Source organism: Felis catus, chromosome A2 (assembly GCF_018350175.1).
Source record: "Felis catus isolate Fca126 chromosome A2, F.catus_Fca126_mat1.0, whole genome shotgun sequence".
NCBI classification, from domain to species: Eukaryota; Metazoa; Chordata; class Mammalia; order Carnivora; family Felidae; genus Felis; species Felis catus.
The window spans coordinates 70,646,194-70,666,615 of record NC_058369.1 but is presented as its reverse complement, the minus strand read 5'-3'; the positions used below and the strand labels follow the sequence as shown (position 1 = coordinate 70,666,615).

The following is a 20,422-nucleotide window of genomic DNA, read 5'->3' as shown; positions in this document are numbered from 1 at the left end:
CCACCTCCCTGGGAAACCAGCTTTGCAAAAGCTTCCTGGGTCTCTTGAGGGGTGACAGGGAGGTGTCCACCTTGGGAGGAGACACCTGCCAGTCCCTGTCCCACTGGCCTGGTCTCTGGAGCCCTCTGCCTGGCTCCCGGCTGTCAGGCTGGCGGGCAGTCGGTCAGAGCATCTGGTGGGCACAGGGAGGTGCGGTGGTGCAGACCTTGGCGCCCAGGAGCTGTGCCCCCTGCGGGGGGGTGGGGGTGGGGGTGGGGGTGGGGGGATGGGGCGGCCTGGATCCTGGGCCCAAGCAGATGTGCGGGAGCGCGCGCACGAGTGCGCGCATGCGCGTGGGCCAGGGCCAGAGCCCGGTGAGGGACACAGCTGAGGCTGCGGCGGTGCTGTGAGTTGGCTCCCAGACCGCCTGCCGCCCCAAGCCCCCAAGTGTCTGGGCCAGCCAGGGACTGACGCCCACCTCAGCCCCCGACCGGGGACATGCTGCTGCCTGGCGCCTGCGACTCGGTAGCCATGGCATTGGCGGTAGGGGTAGCGGTAGTGCTCACGGGGCGCTCGCGGGAGCGTGGGCGGAGCCCGCGTGGAGAAGACTGGGAGCCACGAGCCTCCAGCCTCGGAGGGTGGCGGCCCTGCTGCTCCTGCTGCTCCTGGAGCCAGAGATCAGGGCGCGGGACGCGCTTCCCAGGCGCCTCTGTCTTTGGCCGCGCTGGTGGAGTGCCAGCACTGGCTGGAGCAGAGCACGATGCGATGCCCCCCCGGCGCCCCGGAAAGACCATCTGGGAGAAGCCTAAAGGTGGAGCAGCTGAGACCCACAGCCTCCCTCCAGGACCTGCCTCAGTCGCGGTGCTGCCAAGGTAGGGACCCTAGTGACGAGGTCGCACGTGGCCTTCCCCCCTGCCCCTCTCTGTCTTCCCCTTCCATGAGCACCCCCCCACCTCCCTGGTGCTCCGGGTTTCTTCTTGGGCTCTTTTGCGGCTGCGGTCTGGAGGCCTCAGGAGTGGGCTTTCTGGGTTGGACCCCGGTTCCCTGGAGGAGGAGGGCCCCAGATCGAGTAGGGGATTAGGCCCAGGCGGTGGGGAGTGTCTCAGGTCGAGAAGGGGGGCACCCTGAGTGCCCATGGAGGTCTGACTGGGTTGGTGGTTGGCGGGTAGAGGTGGGATCCTACGAAGGAAAGAACGAACTAATGAAGGAAGGAAGGAAAGCGTGGACCTGCGGTTGTGGGAAAGTGTCAAGGCAGGGCCAGGGAAGTGGCAGCCATGAGCAGGAGGAATCATTCCTGCCTGGGAAAATGAAGTACAAGGGACCTGAGATTCCAGAGAAACATTCCAGGGAGAGTCAGGGTGGTGGGCCTGAGTTGCTGGAGGCCAGCAGGGGATGGTGTTGAAGGGATTGAGAGTGGAAGCAGCAGGTGAACACAGGCCTCCTGCCTCCCCCCTCCACACCTGCTCTCCTGCCCTGCGAAGCCTCACCGCGCCCCGCCCTGCCCTGCCCCTGGTGGCAGAGTTGCACCCTCTGATGGGGAGGGGGAGATCTCACCCCGCTTGTGGTGAAAGGGGGGTCCTCTATCATCGTGGGAGTCAATGGGACTAGGGGGTAGGAGTCTGGATTAGGGCAAGTGCAACTCCCTGTTGAGCTCTTCGTTTCTGAAGGCCGTGTGCATTCCAGCAATGAACTCGGAGCCAGGGAGGCAGGAATAAGTGGCGCTTCTGTGTTTTAGAGGGTGGTGCAGACTCTTTCCTCCTTGGAGATGCGTGCTGAAGAGAACTGGGTGTTGTGGATGGCGTCCAAAGTCATCCTTTTGGGACATGTTGGGTGGGAACGTCTTCTTCGCACTCTGGCGAGGAAGGTGGATGGAAAAGCTCCTTGTCCAAGGCAGACTTGTGGGTTTTGTTGTTCCTATCCGTGGGGCGTGGTGCTTCCCGTTTCCATGGAGCGCCTCCTGTCTTGCATTCGTTCCGTGTCTCAAGAGTTTCAGTCCTTGGCAATCACATCTCCTCCGGGACTCCCCAGGCAGCACGAGGGAGCAGTGACTCGGAGCCCACCGGGTCCCTAGAAACCAGTGCGTGTGTACTGGAGCAGGCAGTGCTCCTCTCTCAGCCTCCTTTGGAAATGAGGTCTTGAGCAAACGCTCTTTCATTGCATGGGTTCCACCTCTGTCAGGTTGTTGGCGTTTGTGTTCGTGCATGTGTGTAATTGTCTGCGGTACCATGTCTTGTATTTAGTCCGGACCACGGCAGGGTCCCAGTTCTTTCCAAAGAAACAGTTTTGTTGCATAGGAAATTCTCATTTCAATAGTGTGTCCCAATGCTGTTACACCGGATGAAAACTTCCTGCAGGCAGCACCGTGACCTCACCAAAAGCAAAAGTCTGAGAACTGAGGCTTTCCCAAACTTACATATCAAGCTGACTGGTACTTTATATTTTCAGTAAGATGGTGTGGTGTCGGCCACTTTGAGCAGCTGAGGCTCCTAAGCATCTGTTTTGTCCCCGGGGGGTGAGTTGTCTCTGTCAGCAATTCTGGAGATTATGATTGTCTTGAAGATCATTATTTTCTTGATTACCATGATTACTATATTCTGCATAACCCATCGCATGGAATTTGATAAGGAGCTCGATTCCCGGAACCTTTTTGTCACCAAACGCTCGCTACAACAAGGAAAAAACAATCACTTTTGTGTGATGGACAATGCACCTTAACTTCATTGTACTCTTTTAGTGGTATGTACATATGTTGAGGGTAATGAAAGCGTCCACTTAGATCTAAGGAGTTTTAGTGACATCATGGTACTTCAAGTAACCATAAATGTAATGGAAAATCTAAGTTACCTAGTAATCTAAGCAATCTGTCCTGTTGGATACGAAATCCTAATTAAAGAACTCAAGTCCTGGTAAAGAACTGCCAAGTCCTTGTAATTGGTTACTATTCACGTAGGTCTAGTGAATGGAATGGACTGAACTAATGTCTCTGAAATAGAGGAAGCTAGAATTTGAGATACTGAGTCACCTTTACTCTCCCTTTCCCTGTTGACATGGTCTTTTTTTATTCGATGATGTGTCTTGACCTTTACCTATTTCCCTCCTTCCTGCACCCCCCCCCCCTCCGTTGCAATCATCTTTATGTATGGATGGGCTTGTTTCATTCTGTTTTGAGGATTTTTGTTTTTTGTTTCCTTAGTTTTTGAGTCAGATTCCCCATATATGTGCAAGCATTCTGTATGTGTTTTTCTCTGTGTGAATTTTTTCACTTGGCAAAATGCCCTCCAGGCTATTATAAACACTGTGGCATAATAACAGGTGTGAAGGTATTTTCGGGAGTTAGTGATTTCATGTTCAGAGTAGTACCTAGGGGGGTAATTGAGGGAAGTTGCTGGATGATATGGATGTTCTCCTCTGAATTGTGTGAGGAAACTTTACATTGTTTGCGACTGCCTCTGCACCAAGTTCCAATGCCACCAACAGGGCCCAATGATTCCCTTTCTTCCACATTGTACCCGATGCTTGTGTTTTCTTGTCTTTTTGATAAGACCATTCAGACAGGTTTCAGGTGATATCTCTTTGGCTTTGGACTTTCATTTCCCTAATGTGGAGTGACATGGAACTTCTCTTCATGTATGTGGTGGCCATCTGTATGTCTTCATTGGAAGAATGCCTCTTCAGGACTCTGCCAGTTCTATCATTGCTCTTTGGTTTTGCATTGTCGCTCTGTAGGAGTTCTTGATATCTTTTGTGTTTTAACCCTTGACCATGTATATAGTTTGCAAGTATTTTCTCCCATTAACAATGTTGCCTTTCCATTCTGTGGAAGATATTGTTGCTGTGCAGAACTTGTTTTTTGTTTTTAGTTTCATGTAGTCCCACTTGTTTAGTTTTCCTTTGTAGCTTTGGCTTCTGGTGTCAAATCCCAAAACTCAAGTCAAGACTGTGATCCAAACATTCTCATGGGTTTGGCATTTGGCTCTGTCCAGCAAAGCCAAGGACAGCAGAAAGGATTGCTTCACACTCCATGCAAGTCAAGAGAGGTGAGAGGGAGTTTAAGGGACGTCTCTGCGAGCTGCTCTCAGGCTCCCGTAGTCATTAAGCCTACAAACGATGTGCAACACACCAGCGGGCCACATGCTAGAAAGAACGTATTGAAGACATGGTGCGAACCATATCTAGACAGGATAAAATATTCCACGTGACAACACGGTCCAAGGACTTGGTGAGCCCATGCAGAACCCAACCCCTAGATACACACGCACTAGATCAGCCAAGTCTCGCCTGCCCCCCAGATACACACCAACTAGGTAAGTGAGCTGCTGCTGGCTGTTTGCAGGAAGGCCAGAGAGCAGTGATCTGCTCTGCCAAGCGTGCCCTATAATCTCCCAACTTCAGGAGATCGTTGTGCGATTTCCCACACCTTCTGTCCAAGTTCTTATCCAGGTATTTATGGTTTCAGGTCTCAAGTCTGTAGTACATTTCAACTTCGTTTCTGTGTGTGATGCTAAATAGGTGTCAAGTTGTTTTTCCGCGCCTGTTGTTTTTCTGTGCTCAGTGATTCTGGGCACCACCATTGAGGAAGACTGCCTTTGCCTCAGGTTATATTCTTGGTTCTTTTGTTGTGAATTAATTGGTTACATATGTGTGGGTTTCTTCCTGGGACTTCAGTTCTGTTCCAATGACCTGTGTGTCTGCTTTTACCCCAAGAATGTACTACTTGGGTTATTGTAGCTTTGAGATCTAGTTTCAAATCAGAAAGCATGATGCTTCCAGATGTGGTCCTCGTTCTCTTAATGACTTTGGTATTCAGAGCCTTTTGTGCTTCTGTCCACCTTGAAGGATTATTCTATTTTTGGGAAAGTGCTTCAACTTTGTAAAGGATTGCACCTAGGGAATGTGTAGGTGGCTTTAAGTAGTGTGGACATTTTGACAATCTTAATTCTTGGGATCCACTAGCATAGAATGTCTTTCTGCTTATTTCTGTCTGTTCAAATTCTTTCTCCACTGATTTCTGGTTTTCAGTAAAGAGATCTTTCATCTTCTTGGTTAAATTCATTCTTTTCTTTTTAAGTTTTTTATGTTTATTTATTCTTGACACAGAGAGATACATGGAAACACACACACATACACACACAGAAAGAGAGAGAGAGAGCACGTGTATGAGTGGAGAAGAGCTGAGAGAAAGGGAGACACAGAATCTGAAGCAGGCTCCAGACTTTGAGCTGTCAGCACAGAGCCCAACAGAAGTCTCACAACACAAATCATGAGGTCACGACCTGAGCGAAAGTCAGATGCTTCACTGACTGTGACACCCAGGTGCCTGTAGGGTGATTTGTTGTCAAGAATTTTCTTCTTTTGGAGTGATTTTAAAATTATTTTCTTAATTTCTCGCTCTGATACTTTGTGATTCATGTACAGAAATGAAGCACATTATGTACAACGGCATACATATGTTAACAGGACTGAAATCATTTATAAGGTCTACTAGTACTGTTGTAGAGTCACTGTGGTGTCTCTAGAGCATATCATGCACTCCCAGTAAGTGAAAAAGTATCTGGGAATATAGGGTGATGTGATCGAATTTAGATGAGAGTAAGCAGATATATGGAGTGAGAGTGTGCAAATTTTCTGAAATGTTTCGTGGTTGATATAATCCACCAAGTCCATAAAGAAGGTTTGTTTGGATATATGTTTTCTTTCAACCAGACCCAGAGAGCTGTAACATAAATATATGGTTCCCAACACATTGCCACAACACGCCCTGTGCATCTTGGGAGCTGGCCACCTTGTCTCTCTTTTCTGTCCTGGAACCCAGTGCCTGACTCCACCGCTCAGTGAATTCAATTCAGAATACTGCAGTTGGGACGAGACCTACATTTTTCATAGACTTCCTTGTGGAGAACATTCTAAACCCAGTGCCAATCGCTCCCCGACCCTCTCCCAAACACACACCCGTGCACAATACAACTCAGACATTGATACTGCCCAGAGCATAGGGTCAGGGCATAGAATCCTTAGTGTGGATGGTTGATTCAACCTTCAGTATTATTTAAATTATTTACAATGAAACTTGAAAACTTTTAAAGTTCACATTTCTCGGAATAGAGCAATTATTCTAAAGCCATGGTACCGAACAGGCATTAGAGCGTGTTTTCAATCATCTGTATCCGTCAATCACCACTCTAGGAGCCTCCTACTATTGTAACAGATTCCCACAAACTCACTTGCTTAAAACCACACCAACTAATTGTTACGCTCTGGACACGAAAAGTCCACAGTGAGTCTCCCGGCACTAAAGTCAACATGGCAGCAGGACTGAATTTCTTTCTCTGGACTCCATGGAAGAATCTGTTTGTTGTCCCTTCCAGCCTTTAGAGGATGCCCACCTTTTTCTCTTGGAGCCCGTGACATCTCCAAAGCCAAAGCCGGCCATGTCTGATCAGTTACTCTCACATCACATGATCTTGACACTGACTCTCCCTCTTTCACTGACATGGACCCTTGTGATTACATTGGCCCCTCCAGGCTAATCTCCCCAGCTCAAATTCCTTCATCTTATCACAGCTACAAAGTCTCTATCACCGTGTAAAGTAACGTATTCCCAAACTCATGGGGTGAGCATGTGGACATTTGTGGGAAGCTCTAGTCTACCATAGCTACTACCCCCATCAGTGAACACACCTCTAAAGCATGTCAATCAATGCAATCTCCTCATTCCTTAAATCAGCACATTACCACCCGTCAGTCTACTGCTTTTGAGAGCCAACCTGTCAGCAGCTGACACCAACTCATGTATGTCCCCGACATCCACCGTTTCCAGAACTCCACACTTCCCAAAAATTCTACATAAGATCAGCAGTGTGGCCAGTTCAGAGAGACCGTGAGTGACTGACAGGGCTTGCCCTTCCTGAAGGAAGCAATACATTCAGCTCTGTGCTTGCTGCTGCAGAAATGATGAGCAGAGCTTGTCATTTTTCAAACTATTTCAGTATGCCATGTATACATTTCCCAGAACATAACTGAATGAAAGGGAAAAGGGAAAGAAAGACCGTGCACGTGCCAGTGTTGAGGCATTTGAATTGGGGAGAGAGAAGGAGGAACCCTGTGGTGGGAGGAATCTGAGGATCCAGTGCCTTGAAGGTTCTCAGGGATAAGAGCTGTGTGCTGCAAGCAGATTTCATGGGGGGACAGGGCTGGAGGAGTGTGTGTGGATTGACTGTGTCCTGTTAAAAAGTCACACATTGGGGCGCCTGGGTGGCTCAGTCGGTTGAGCGGCCGACTTTGGCTCAGGTCATGATCTCATGGTCCGTGAGTTCGAGCCCCGCGTCGGGCTCTGTGCTGACAGCTCAGAGCCTGGAGCCCGTTTCAGATTCTGTGTCTCCCTCTCTCTCTGCCCCTCCCCTGTTCATGCTCTCTCTGTCTCAAAAATAAATAAACATTAAAAAAAAAAATTAAAAAAAAAAGTCACACATTGAACTCTAATGCCTAATGTAACTCTAATGTGACTGACTTTGCAGAAAGGCCTTTACAGAAGATATAAGGTTAAATGAAGTTAGGGGCATGGGGCCCTTGATCCAATAGGTTTAATGTCCCCAAAACAGTGAGCTTGAGCTCCCCACCTCCCACCCGTGCACAAGCACCCAGAAAAGGACACGTGACACCACAGGGCAAAGAGGGCCCTGTGTGAGGATGGGAACAGAGCTCTCACTGACACCTGAATTGGTGAGAACTTCCCATTCTGATGTTAGATTTCCAGCCTCCAGAATTGTGACAAACAGATGTCTGGTAAACCCAGACATGGTGTTCTGTGGTATTCTGTGAAGGTAGCCTAAGCTGATTAAGGCGGGTGACACTCGGGCATCGGCCTCAGCAGCTTATCCTACCTGGGCATTTCCAGAATCTAACTCAGTTTTGTCTATGTTCCGGAACTGGCACTCACAATCCACTTCCCCCCTGTGAAGGATGATCTGTGAATTTACTTTTTTTCAGTTAGCTCCATGCCCAGTGTGGGGCTTGAACTCACTGACCCCAAGATCAAGATTCCCATGCTCTACCAATGGAGCCAGCCAGGTGTGACTGACCTGTGACTTGTCACATGGTTGATGATTTCATAGCACAATTTCTTACATGTAGGAATGACCTAGACCGAAGATCTTCTTGGATTTTCTTGTCATCCACTTTGACCTCAAATATCAACCTAGAATGACCTGGGAAATCTAGGTCCAGATTCTGCAGGGTGACTCCTTGACCCCACATGGCATGCTCTTCCTTTTCTCTTGGGAAATTTCTGTGCTTCTGACTCTCCAGAACCACAAGACACGTATTTGACTGCTGTGGAGAGAGCTGGGCTTAGTCTTGGGGAGACACAGTTGAAAAGGAAAGAATCCCCAGAATCAGGGTATGTTGTGGTGTATGGAATTACAGAGGATGTTCCTGTGGGAGGAACAGAAGCTGAGCATGAGAGCCCCTGTCCCACTCCGCTTTTCGGCGGGCCCAAACCTTCCTTTTGTGGGAGCAGCAGATGAGACACTTCCAGCAATAGTCAAAAACCATCATAATAATTTATAGAAGCAAGGATTCCGTGCAGCCTCTAGATTTGAAGGCCTGGAGGCTCTTACATAGATGGCAAGCCAGCACAGCAGAAGAGGACCTCAAAGTCCGAGAAGTGTGAGTTCACCAAGCGGATAAGGAGCCCTTTGCAGATAGGTGGAGTGTGCTTAGTGGAGGTAATCTCGCAAACGAAAACTCAGGTGGGAAGAACATGCACAGGCCAACGGCACCGCGGCCTGAGGGAGAAGACAGTCTGTGCCAGCACAGGTGTATCTGCACATGGCCACCAGCTCCATTTGGGCAGGCACAGGTACTCTGCTCATCTAGGTTTGCCTGGCTCCACCTTGAAATTGTCTTTCACACAGGCCAACACAGGAAAGGCTGTGTCAGCGTGAGGGGAAGATGAGGGAAAACTTTGCACCAGCAAGAGAAGCACTCATTTTTCTCCCTGTTTGATCAGATCCTGGGGAGCTCAGCATTCATGGCCACCTGCCCCCCGACCCTTCCCCCACAGGCCTGGGCACGACAGGCTTTAGGCCACTGTTGGGGGAAGGGTGACCAAAAGTCAGGAAGCCCTGGGCATTCAGGATGACACCTGCCTGCAAAATCTCCACGCACTGAACATCTGGGTTCCTGCTTCTACGCTGTGGGTTCCGAGAGCAGGACCACGGTGCCCCTCGTAGCCTCTTGGGGGAGGTGCACAAGGATCCCAGGATTGAGGCAAGGGCAGGTCCAAAGGATACCATCCCACCTTCCCCTTTAGGCCCAGCTGAGAGTTGACAGCAGGAGGTGAACAGGGTTCCAGGCACACCTCATTCTTCCCTTGAGTTCCTCCACGACTGCACCTTGGATGAGATTTGTGCAATCCAAATCAGCCTTTGGAGGGAACAAAGCCATGTCTTGAAAACAAAGCCAAACAACTATTCTGAAGACACTAGAAGCATCTGGGCAATTTTATGGTCATCAGCAGAGCACTTCTGGGGTCTGATTTGCCTATGTCTTGATTGCGCCTCTAGGTACTGTCTTACTTTTCCATATATATACATATACATATACGTATGTATATGTATATATATTTACATAATTAATTGCTCTAGTAACGAACCCTCTAGCTTCATTGCCCTCTTTTAGCTTCTCTCGGTCTTTTTTCTTGCTACCATTCTCCTTTCAGCATGGATTGGGTCATTATTATGGCTGAACTGCCAGAATCTTTGTCCCTTTCATAGGCTTCATGGGGTAGTGCATCTTCGTGAGATCTGCGAGATCATTTTGCTGTCCATTTGTGTGGTATTTGTGGTGTACTCTCCTATGATCCTGTTGCCAAAGATTGATTCTAGAGCTGCTTTCTGTTAAGTGGGCTGGGTTGTTGGTACACTACTAAGAAAGAATGAGTTCAGTGGTAAGTATATTTTGTCATGAAGCCTTTGGCTTGCCTCCTATGTCTTCCCATTATGTCTTACTTGAACATTCAGGACACTCTGTTCTATAGGCGTGATCTGACTGGCTCTATCAGAACCCTCCTGTGGACCTTGTCATATGCAGATAAGATAAGCCAAGAGAGTCACATTGAGTTTTCAGTGGCATTAAAATCTTTTGACAAGGGCTCCTGGTAACCCACAAATCCTCACAACAGTTGTGGAGATGTGTAATGTAATGTATATATTTTTCAAACTGTAAATGGGGTACCTAGGTGGTTCAGTCCGTTGAGTGTTTGACCTTGGCTCAGGTGGTGATCTTGCGGTTTGTGTGTTGGAGCAACCGAGTTGGGTACTGTGCTGGGCCTGGAGCATGCTTCAGATTCTGTGTCTCCCTCTCTCTCTGCCCCTCCCCTGTTCGTGCTCTGTCCATCTGTCTGTCTCTCTCAAAAATAAAACGTTAAAAAAAAAACCCTGAAATTGAGGTCAATGTATTTATTGTAATTCTATTTCACATTAGCATTCTTTATCTCATCTAGTTAAACTTGTCAACATCTGTTTGGGTGGTGTCTCAGTCCGCTCGGCCTGCTCTAACAAAATCGAACACAGAAATTTCTTTCTTATGGCTCTGAGGGCCAGGAAGTCTAAGATCAAGGCCCCAGCATGGTTGAGTCCTATGAGGGCCATCTTCTTGATTCATAGCCAAACACCTTAGGGCTGTGTCCTCACTTGGTAGAAGGAGCAAGGGGTGTCTGTGGCGTCTCTTTTACAAGAGCACTAATCCCATTCGTGAGGACCTTATGGTCTAATCAACTTCCAGAGGCCCACCCGCTAATACCATCACATCAGGCATCAGGATTCCAACATATGGATTTTGAGGGGAAATGAACATATGGATGTTAGCAGATGATGACATGACCATGTGTTGTAGAATCTCCACTTTGTGTGCCTTGGCTGGGAGTCTTTGAGGAAATTACTGAAGCTCTCATTGAATACAGTTGATTCACTTGTAAAAGGAGAAGTGCCTTAGTGTTGTGGGAGGCCATGGGAAAGTCCCCCACTTGAACCTTAACTCTTTGTGTTGGCTGGATCAACAGATTGTGAACTTGGCTCTAAGCAGGCCCTCTGGCGTGTTGATTTCTTAACAGATGCACAGTGGCTCTGAGGGGATGAAGACTTGGCAGTCTAGTCAGCGACTAACCTGGATGCGGCAGGTTCCTGAAAGTACCACATGATCTCTGCTTGTTTCCCTCCTCTCTTCCTTTGCCATTTGAATACCCACCATACATGAAGAGGCTCAGGTGATTGATGTCTGAGAACAGGATGCTGACTGTTCCCTCAGGTAAGAGTTAAGTGCCAGACCTGGGCAAACCATTTTGAGTACCTCCTAGCTCATGTATTTTAACTGCCTCTTTGTGGAGTGTAAACCTCTTAGACCTTAACCTAGAGGACCTTGGTGCAGAAAAGCTTAGCAGATGGAGGGGAAAATGGAAACAGAGTTGGATATAGATGTTAGCCTCAGGGGAAAGAATGTGGTTTGAGTTGGGAAATGAGGAGGTGGGTAAAGGGAAGGTGCAGATATGTATCAGGTGGCCCTCCTGCCATCTCACTCCCTCTCTCTCCATAGTAAGGAAACATGAACAAATATTAACAGAACGTTCCCCAGGGCAGGTGCTGGCCCCGGTCACAGCCATTCATTCGCTTTGTAATTAACTTGACGGTGTTACTTTAGCATTATTGAGTATTTGAGTATTATTATTTGAGGAGCACTGGGTTCATGTACAGCCACCTCCCTGGGAAACCAGCTTTGCAAAAGCTTCCTGGGTCTCTTGAGGGGTGACAGGGAGGTGTCCACCTTGGGAGGAGACACCTGCCAGTCCCTGTCCCACTGGCCTGGTCTCTGGAGCCCTCTGCCTGGCTCCCGGCTGTCAGGCTGGCGGGCAGTCGGTCAGAGCATCTGGTGGGCACAGGGAGGTGCGGTGGTGCAGACCTTGGCGCCCAGGAGCTGTGCCCCCTGCGGGGGGGTGGGGGTGGGGGTGGGGGTGGGGGGATGGGGCGGCCTGGATCCTGGGCCCAAGCAGATGTGCGGGAGCGCGCGCACGAGTGCGCGCATGCGCGTGGGCCAGGGCCAGAGCCCGGTGAGGGACACAGCTGAGGCTGCGGCGGTGCTGTGAGTTGGCTCCCAGACCGCCTGCCGCCCCAAGCCCCCAAGTGTCTGGGCCAGCCAGGGACTGACGCCCACCTCAGCCCCCGACCGGGGACATGCTGCTGCCTGGCGCCTGCGACTCGGTAGCCATGGCATTGGCGGTAGGGGTAGCGGTAGTGCTCACGGGGCGCTCGCGGGAGCGTGGGCGGAGCCCGCGTGGAGAAGACTGGGAGCCATAAGCCTCCAGCCTCGGAGGGTGGCGGCCCTGCTGCTCCTGCTGCTCCTGGAGCCAGAGATCAGGGCGCGGGACGCGCTTCCCAGGCGCCTCTGTCTTTGGCCGCGCTGGTGGAGTGCCAGCACTGGCTGGAGCAGAGCACGATGCGATGCCCCCCCGGCGCCCCGGAAAGACCATCTGGGAGAAGCCTAAAGGTGGAGCAGCTGAGACCCACAGCCTCCCTCCAGGACCTGCCTCAGTCGCGGTGCTGCCAAGGTAGGGACCCTAGTGACGAGGTCGCACGTGGCCTTCCCCCCTGCCCCTCTCTGTCTTCCCCTTCCATGAGCACCCCCCCACCTCCCTGGTGCTCCGGGTTTCTTCTTGGGCTCTTTTGCGGCTGCGGTCTGGAGGCCTCAGGAGTGGGCTTTCTGGGTTGGACCCCGGTTCCCTGGAGGAGGAGGGCCCCAGATCGAGTAGGGGATTAGGCCCAGGCGGTGGGGAGTGTCTCAGGTCGAGAAGGGGGGCACCCTGAGTGCCCATGGAGGTCTGACTGGGTTGGTGGTTGGCGGGTAGAGGTGGGATCCTACGAAGGAAAGAACGAACTAATGAAGGAAGGAAGGAAAGCGTGGACCTGCGGTTGTGGGAAAGTGTCAAGGCAGGGCCAGGGAAGTGGCAGCCATGACCAGGAGGAATCATTCCTGCCTGGGAAAATGAAGTACAAGGGACCTGAGATTCCAGAGAAACATTCCAGGGAGAGTCAGGGTGGTGGGCCTGAGTTGCTGGAGGCCAGCAGGGGATGGTGTTGAAGGGATTGAGAGTGGAAGCAGCAGGTGAACACAGGCCTCCTGCCTCCCCCCTCCACACCTGCTCTCCTGCCCTGCGAAGCCTCACCGCGCCCCGCCCTGCCCTGCCCCTGGTGGCAGAGTTGCACCCTCTGATGGGGAGGGGGAGATCTCACCCCGCTTGTGGTGAAAGGGGGGTCCTCTATCATCGTGGGAGTCAATGGGACTAGGGGGTAGGAGTCTGGATTAGGGCAAGTGCAACTCCCTGTTGAGCTCTTCGTTTCTGAAGGCCGTGTGCATTCCAGCAATGAACTCGGAGCCAGGGAGGCAGGAATAAGTGGCGCTTCTGTGTTTTAGAGGGTGGTGCAGACTCTTTCCTCCTTGGAGATGCGTGCTGAAGAGAACTGGGTGTTGTGGATGGCGTCCAAAGTCATCCTTTTGGGACATGTTGGGTGGGAACGTCTTCTTCGCACTCTGGCGAGGAAGGTGGATGGAAAAGCTCCTTGTCCAAGGCAGACTTGTGGGTTTTGTTGTTCCTATCCGTGGGGCGTGGTGCTTCCCGTTTCCATGGAGCGCCTCCTGTCTTGCATTCGTTCCGTGTCTCAAGAGTTTCAGTCCTTGGCAATCACATCTCCTCCGGGACTCCCCAGGCAGCACGAGGGAGCAGTGACTCGGAGCCCACCGGGTCCCTAGAAACCAGTGCGTGTGTACTGGAGCAGGCAGTGCTCCTCTCTCAGCCTCCTTTGGAAATGAGGTCTTGAGCAAACGCTCTTTCATTGCATGGGTTCCACCTCTGTCAGGTTGTTGGCGTTTGTGTTCGTGCATGTGTGTAATTGTCTGCGGTACCATGTCTTGTATTTAGTCCGGACCACGGCAGGGTCCCAGTTCTTTCCAAAGAAACAGTTTTGTTGCATAGGAAATTCTCATTTCAATAGTGTGTCCCAATGCTGTTACACCGGATGAAAACTTCCTGCAGGCAGCACCGTGACCTCACCAAAAGCAAAAGTCTGAGAACTGAGGCTTTCCCAAACTTACATATCAAGCTGACTGGTACTTTATATTTTCAGTAAGATGGTGTGGTGTCGGCCACTTTGAGCAGCTGAGGCTCCTAAGCATCTGTTTTGTCCCCGGGGGGTGAGTTGTCTCTGTCAGCAATTCTGGAGATTATGATTGTCTTGAAGATCATTATTTTCTTGATTACCATGATTACTATATTCTGCATAACCCATCGCATGGAATTTGATAAGGAGCTCGATTCCCGGAACCTTTTTGTCACCAAACGCTCGCTACAACAAGGAAAAAACAATCACTTTTGTGTGATGGACAATGCACCTTAACTTCATTGTACTCTTTTAGTGGTATGTACATATGTTGAGGGTAATGAAAGCGTCCACTTAGATCTAAGGAGTTTTAGTGACATCATGGTACTTCAAGTAACCATAAATGTAATGGAAAATCTAAGTTACCTAGTAATCTAAGCAATCTGTCCTGTTGGATACGAAATCCTAATTAAAGAACTCAAGTCCTGGTAAAGAACTGCCAAGTCCTTGTAATTGGTTACTATTCACGTAGGTCTAGTGAATGGAATGGACTGAACTAATGTCTCTGAAATAGAGGAAGCTAGAATTTGAGATACTGAGTCACCTTTACTCTCCCTTTCCCTGTTGACATGGTCTTTTTTTATTCGATGATGTGTCTTGACCTTTACCTATTTCCCTCCTTCCTGCACCCCCCCCCCTCCGTTGCAATCATCTTTATGTATGGATGGGCTTGTTTCATTCTGTTTTGAGGATTTTTGTTTTTTGTTTCCTTAGTTTTTGAGTCAGATTCCCCATATATGTGCAAGCATTCTGTATGTGTTTTTCTCTGTGTGAATTTTTTCACTTGGCAAAATGCCCTCCAGGCTATTATAAACACTGTGGCATAATAACAGGTGTGAAGGTATTTTCGGGAGTTAGTGATTTCATGTTCAGAGTAGTACCTAGGGGGGTAATTGAGGGAAGTTGCTGGATGATATGGATGTTCTCCTCTGAATTGTGTGAGGAAACTTTACATTGTTTGCGACTGCCTCTGCACCAAGTTCCAATGCCACCAACAGGGCCCAATGATTCCCTTTCTTCCACATTGTACCCGATGCTTGTGTTTTCTTGTCTTTTTGATAAGACCATTCAGACAGGTTTCAGGTGATATCTCTTTGGCTTTGGACTTTCATTTCCCTAATGTGGAGTGACATGGAACTTCTCTTCATGTATGTGGTGGCCATCTGTATGTCTTCATTGGAAGAATGCCTCTTCAGGACTCTGCCAGTTCTATCATTGCTCTTTGGTTTTGCATTGTCGCTCTGTAGGAGTTCTTGATATCTTTTGTGTTTTAACCCTTGACCATGTATATAGTTTGCAAGTATTTTCTCCCATTAACAATGTTGCCTTTCCATTCTGTGGAAGATATTGTTGCTGTGCAGAACTTGTTTTTTGTTTTTAGTTTCATGTAGTCCCACTTGTTTAGTTTTCCTTTGTAGCTTTGGCTTCTGGTGTCAAATCCCAAAACTCAAGTCAAGACTGTGATCCAAACATTCTCATGGGTTTGGCATTTGGCTCTGTCCAGCAAAGCCAAGGACAGCAGAAAGGATTGCTTCACACTCCATGCAAGTCAAGAGAGGTGAGAGGGAGTTTAAGGGACGTCTCTGCGAGCTGCTCTCAGGCTCCCGTAGTCATTAAGCCTACAAACGATGTGCAACACACCAGCGGGCCACATGCTAGAAAGAACGTATTGAAGACATGGTGCGAACCATATCTAGACAGGATAAAATATTCCACGTGACAACACGGTCCAAGGACTTGGTGAGCCCATGCAGAACCCAACCCCTAGATACACACGCACTAGATCAGCCAAGTCTCGCCTGCCCCCCAGATACACACCAACTAGGTAAGTGAGCTGCTGCTGGCTGTTTGCAGGAAGGCCAGAGAGCAGTGATCTGCTCTGCCAAGCGTGCCCTATAATCTCCCAACTTCAGGAGATCGTTGTGCGATTTCCCACACCTTCTGTCCAAGTTCTTATCCAGGTATTTATGGTTTCAGGTCTCAAGTCTGTAGTACATTTCAACTTCGTTTCTGTGTGTGATGCTAAATAGGTGTCAAGTTGTTTTTCCGCGCCTGTTGTTTTTCTGTGCTCAGTGATTCTGGGCACCACCATTGAGGAAGACTGCCTTTGCCTCAGGTTATATTCTTGGTTCTTTTGTTGTGAATTAATTGGTTACATATGTGTGGGTTTCTTCCTGGGACTTCAGTTCTGTTCCAATGACCTGTGTGTCTGCTTTTACCCCAAGAATGTACTACTTGGGTTATTGTAGCTTTGAGATCTAGTTTCAAATCAGAAAGCATGATGCTTCCAGATGTGGTCCTCGTTCTCTTAATGACTTTGGTATTCAGAGCCTTTTGTGCTTCTGTCCACCTTGAAGGATTATTCTATTTTTGGGAAAGTGCTTCAACTTTGTAAAGGATTGCACCTAGGGAATGTGTAGGTGGCTTTAAGTAGTGTGGACATTTTGACAATCTTAATTCTTGGGATCCACTAGCATAGAATGTCTTTCTGCTTATTTCTGTCTGTTCAAATTCTTTCTCCACTGATTTCTGGTTTTCAGTAAAGAGATCTTTCATCTTCTTGGTTAAATTCATTCTTTTCTTTTTAAGTTTTTTATGTTTATTTATTCTTGACACAGAGAGATACATGGAAACACACACACATACACACACAGAAAGAGAGAGAGAGAGCACGTGTATGAGTGGAGAAGAGCTGAGAGAAAGGGAGACACAGAATCTGAAGCAGGCTCCAGACTTTGAGCTGTCAGCACAGAGCCCAACAGAAGTCTCACAACACAAATCATGAGGTCACGACCTGAGCGAAAGTCAGATGCTTCACTGACTGTGACACCCAGGTGCCTGTAGGGTGATTTGTTGTCAAGAATTTTCTTCTTTTGGAGTGATTTTAAAATTATTTTCTTAATTTCTCGCTCTGATACTTTGTGATTCATGTACAGAAATGAAGCACATTATGTACAACGGCATACATATGTTAACAGGACTGAAATCATTTATAAGGTCTACTAGTACTGTTGTAGAGTCACTGTGGTGTCTCTAGAGCATATCATGCACTCCCAGTAAGTGAAAAAGTATCTGGGAATATAGGGTGATGTGATCGAATTTAGATGAGAGTAAGCAGATATATGGAGTGAGAGTGTGCAAATTTTCTGAAATGTTTCGTGGTTGATATAATCCACCAAGTCCATAAAGAAGGTTTGTTTGGATATATGTTTTCTTTCAACCAGACCCAGAGAGCTGTAACATAAATATATGGTTCCCAACACATTGCCACAACACGCCCTGTGCATCTTGGGAGCTGGCCACCTTGTCTCTCTTTTCTGTCCTGGAACCCAGTGCCTGACTCCACCGCTCAGTGAATTCAATTCAGAATACTGCAGTTGGGACGAGACCTACATTTTTCATAGACTTCCTTGTGGAGAACATTCTAAACCCAGTGCCAATCGCTCCCCGACCCTCTCCCAAACACACACCCGTGCACAATACAACTCAGACATTGATACTGCCCAGAGCATAGGGTCAGGGCATAGAATCCTTAGTGTGGATGGTTGATTCAACCTTCAGTATTATTTAAATTATTTACAATGAAACTTGAAAACTTTTAAAGTTCACATTTCTCGGAATAGAGCAATTATTCTAAAGCCATGGTACCGAACAGGCATTAGAGCGTGTTTTCAATCATCTGTATCCGTCAATCACCACTCTAGGAGCCTCCTACTATTGTAACAGATTCCCACAAACTCACTTGCTTAAAACCACACCAACTAATTGTTACGCTCTGGACACGAAAAGTCCACAGTGAGTCTCCCGGCACTAAAGTCAACATGGCAGCAGGACTGAATTTCTTTCTCTGGACTCCATGGAAGAATCTGTTTGTTGTCCCTTCCAGCCTTTAGAGGATGCCCACCTTTTTCTCTTGGAGCCCGTGACATCTCCAAAGCCAAAGCCGGCCATGTCTGATCAGTTACTCTCACATCACATGATCTTGACACTGACTCTCCCTCTTTCACTGACATGGACCCTTGTGATTACATTGGCCCCTCCAGGCTAATCTCCCCAGCTCAAATTCCTTCATCTTATCACAGCTACAAAGTCTCTATCACCGTGTAAAGTAACGTATTCCCAAACTCATGGGGTGAGCATGTGGACATTTGTGGGAAGCTCTAGTCTACCATAGCTACTACCCCCATCAGTGAACACACCTCTAAAGCATGTCAATCAATGCAATCTCCTCATTCCTTAAATCAGCACATTACCACCCGTCAGTCTACTGCTTTTGAGAGCCAACCTGTCAGCAGCTGACACCAACTCATGTATGTCCCCGACATCCACCGTTTCCAGAACTCCACACTTCCCAAAAATTCTACATAAGATCAGCAGTGTGGCCAGTTCAGAGAGACCGTGAGTGACTGACAGGGCTTGCCCTTCCTGAAGGAAGCAATACATTCAGCTCTGTGCTTGCTGCTGCAGAAATTATGAGCAGAGCTTGTCATTTTTCAAACTATTTCAGTATGCCATGTATACATTTCCCAGAACATAACTGAATGAAAGGGAAAAGGGAAAGAAAGACCGTGCACGTGCCAGTGTTGAGGCATTTGAATTGGGGAGAGAGAAGGAGGAACCCTGTGGTGGGAGGAATCTGAGGATCCAGTGCCTTGAAGGTTCTCAGGGATAAGAGCTGTGTGCTGCAAGCAGATTTCATGGGGGGACAGGGCTGGAGGAGTGTGTGTGGATTGACTGTGTCCTGTTAAAAAGTCACACATTGGGGCGCCTGGGTGGCTCAGTCGGTTGAGCGGCCGACTTTGGCTCAGGTCATGATCTCATGGTCCGTGAGTTCGAGCCCCGCGTCGGGCTCTGTGCTGACAGCTCAGAGCCTGGAGCCCGTTTCAGATTCTGTGTCTCCCTCTCTCTCTGCCCCTCCCCTGTTCATGCTCTCTCTGTCTCAAAAATAAATAAACATTAAAAAAAAAAATTTAAAAAAAAAGTCACACATTGAACTCTAATGCCTAATGTAACTCTAATGTGACTGACTTTGCAGAAAGGCCTTTACAGAAGATATAAGGTTAAATGAAGTTAGGGGCATGGGGCCCTTGATCCAATAGGTTTAATGTCCCCAAAACAGTGAGCTTGAGCTCCCCACCTCCCACCCGTGCACAAGCACCCAGAAAAGGACACGTGACACCACAGGGCAAAGAGGGCCCTGTGTGAGGATGGGAACAGAGCTCTCACTGACACCTGAATTGGTGAGAACTTCCCATTCTGATGTTAGATTTCCAGCCTCCAGAATTGTGACAAACAGATGTCTGGTAAACCCAGACATGGTGTTCTGTGGTATTCTGTGAAGGTAGCCTAAGCTGATTAAGGCGGGTGACACTCGGGCATCGGCCTCAGCAGCTTATCCTACCTGGGCATTTCCAGAATCTAACTCAGTTTTGTCTATGTTCCGGAACTGGCACTCACAATCCACTTCCCCCCTGTGAAGGATGATCTGTGAATTTACTTTTTTTCAGTTAGCTCCATGCCCAGTGTGGGGCTTGAACTCACTGACCCCAAGATCAAGATTCCCATGCTCTACCAATGGAGCCAGCCAGGTGTGACTGACCTGTGACTTGTCACATGGTTGATGATTTCATAGCACAATTTCTTACATGTAGGAATGACCTAGACCGAAGATCTTCTTGGATTTTCTTGTCATCCACTTTGACCTCAAATATCAACCTAGAATGACCTGGGAAATCTAGGTCCAGATTCTGCAGGGTGACTCCTTGACCCCACATGGCATGCTCTTCCTTTTCTCTTGGGAAATTTCTGTGCTTCTGACTCTCCAGAACCACAAGACACGTATTTGACTGCTGTGGAGAGAGCTGGGCTTAGTCTTGGGGAGACACAGTTGAAAAGGAAAGAATCCCCAGAATCAGGGTATGTTGTGGTGTATGGAATTACAGAGGATGTTCCTGTGGGAGGAACAGAAGCTGAGCATGAGAGCCCCTGTCCCACTCCGCTTTTCGGCGGGCCCAAACCTTCCTTTTGTGGGAGCAGCAGATGAGACACTTCCAGCAATAGTCAAAAACCATCATAATAATTTATAGAAGCAAGGATTCCGTGCAGCCTCTAGATTTGAAGGCCTGGAGGCTCTTACATAGATGGCAAGCCAGCACAGCAGAAGAGGACCTCAAAGTCCGAGAAGTGTGAGTTCACCAAGCGGATAAGGAGCCCTTTGCAGATAGGTGGAGTGTGCTTAG

The 20,422-nt window shown here is 48.6% G+C and overlaps 1 long non-coding RNA gene across 2 annotated transcripts in view; it reads left to right on the top strand.

Moving 5' to 3' along the window:
• Positions 1–261: 261 nt before the first annotated feature.
• Positions 262–20,422, top strand: part of LOC123383821 — a 58,487-nt gene continuing 38,326 nt past the window's right edge. Inside the window, exons 1-2 of one of the 2 annotated variants that reach the window (XR_006594068.1) lie at positions 262–851; positions 11,090–11,283. This is a non-coding gene — a long non-coding RNA (uncharacterized LOC123383821). Of the gene's footprint in view, positions 852–11,089; positions 11,284–11,987; positions 12,578–20,422 lie in introns of those variants that run through there. The other variant, XR_006594069.1, reaches the window with a different exon arrangement.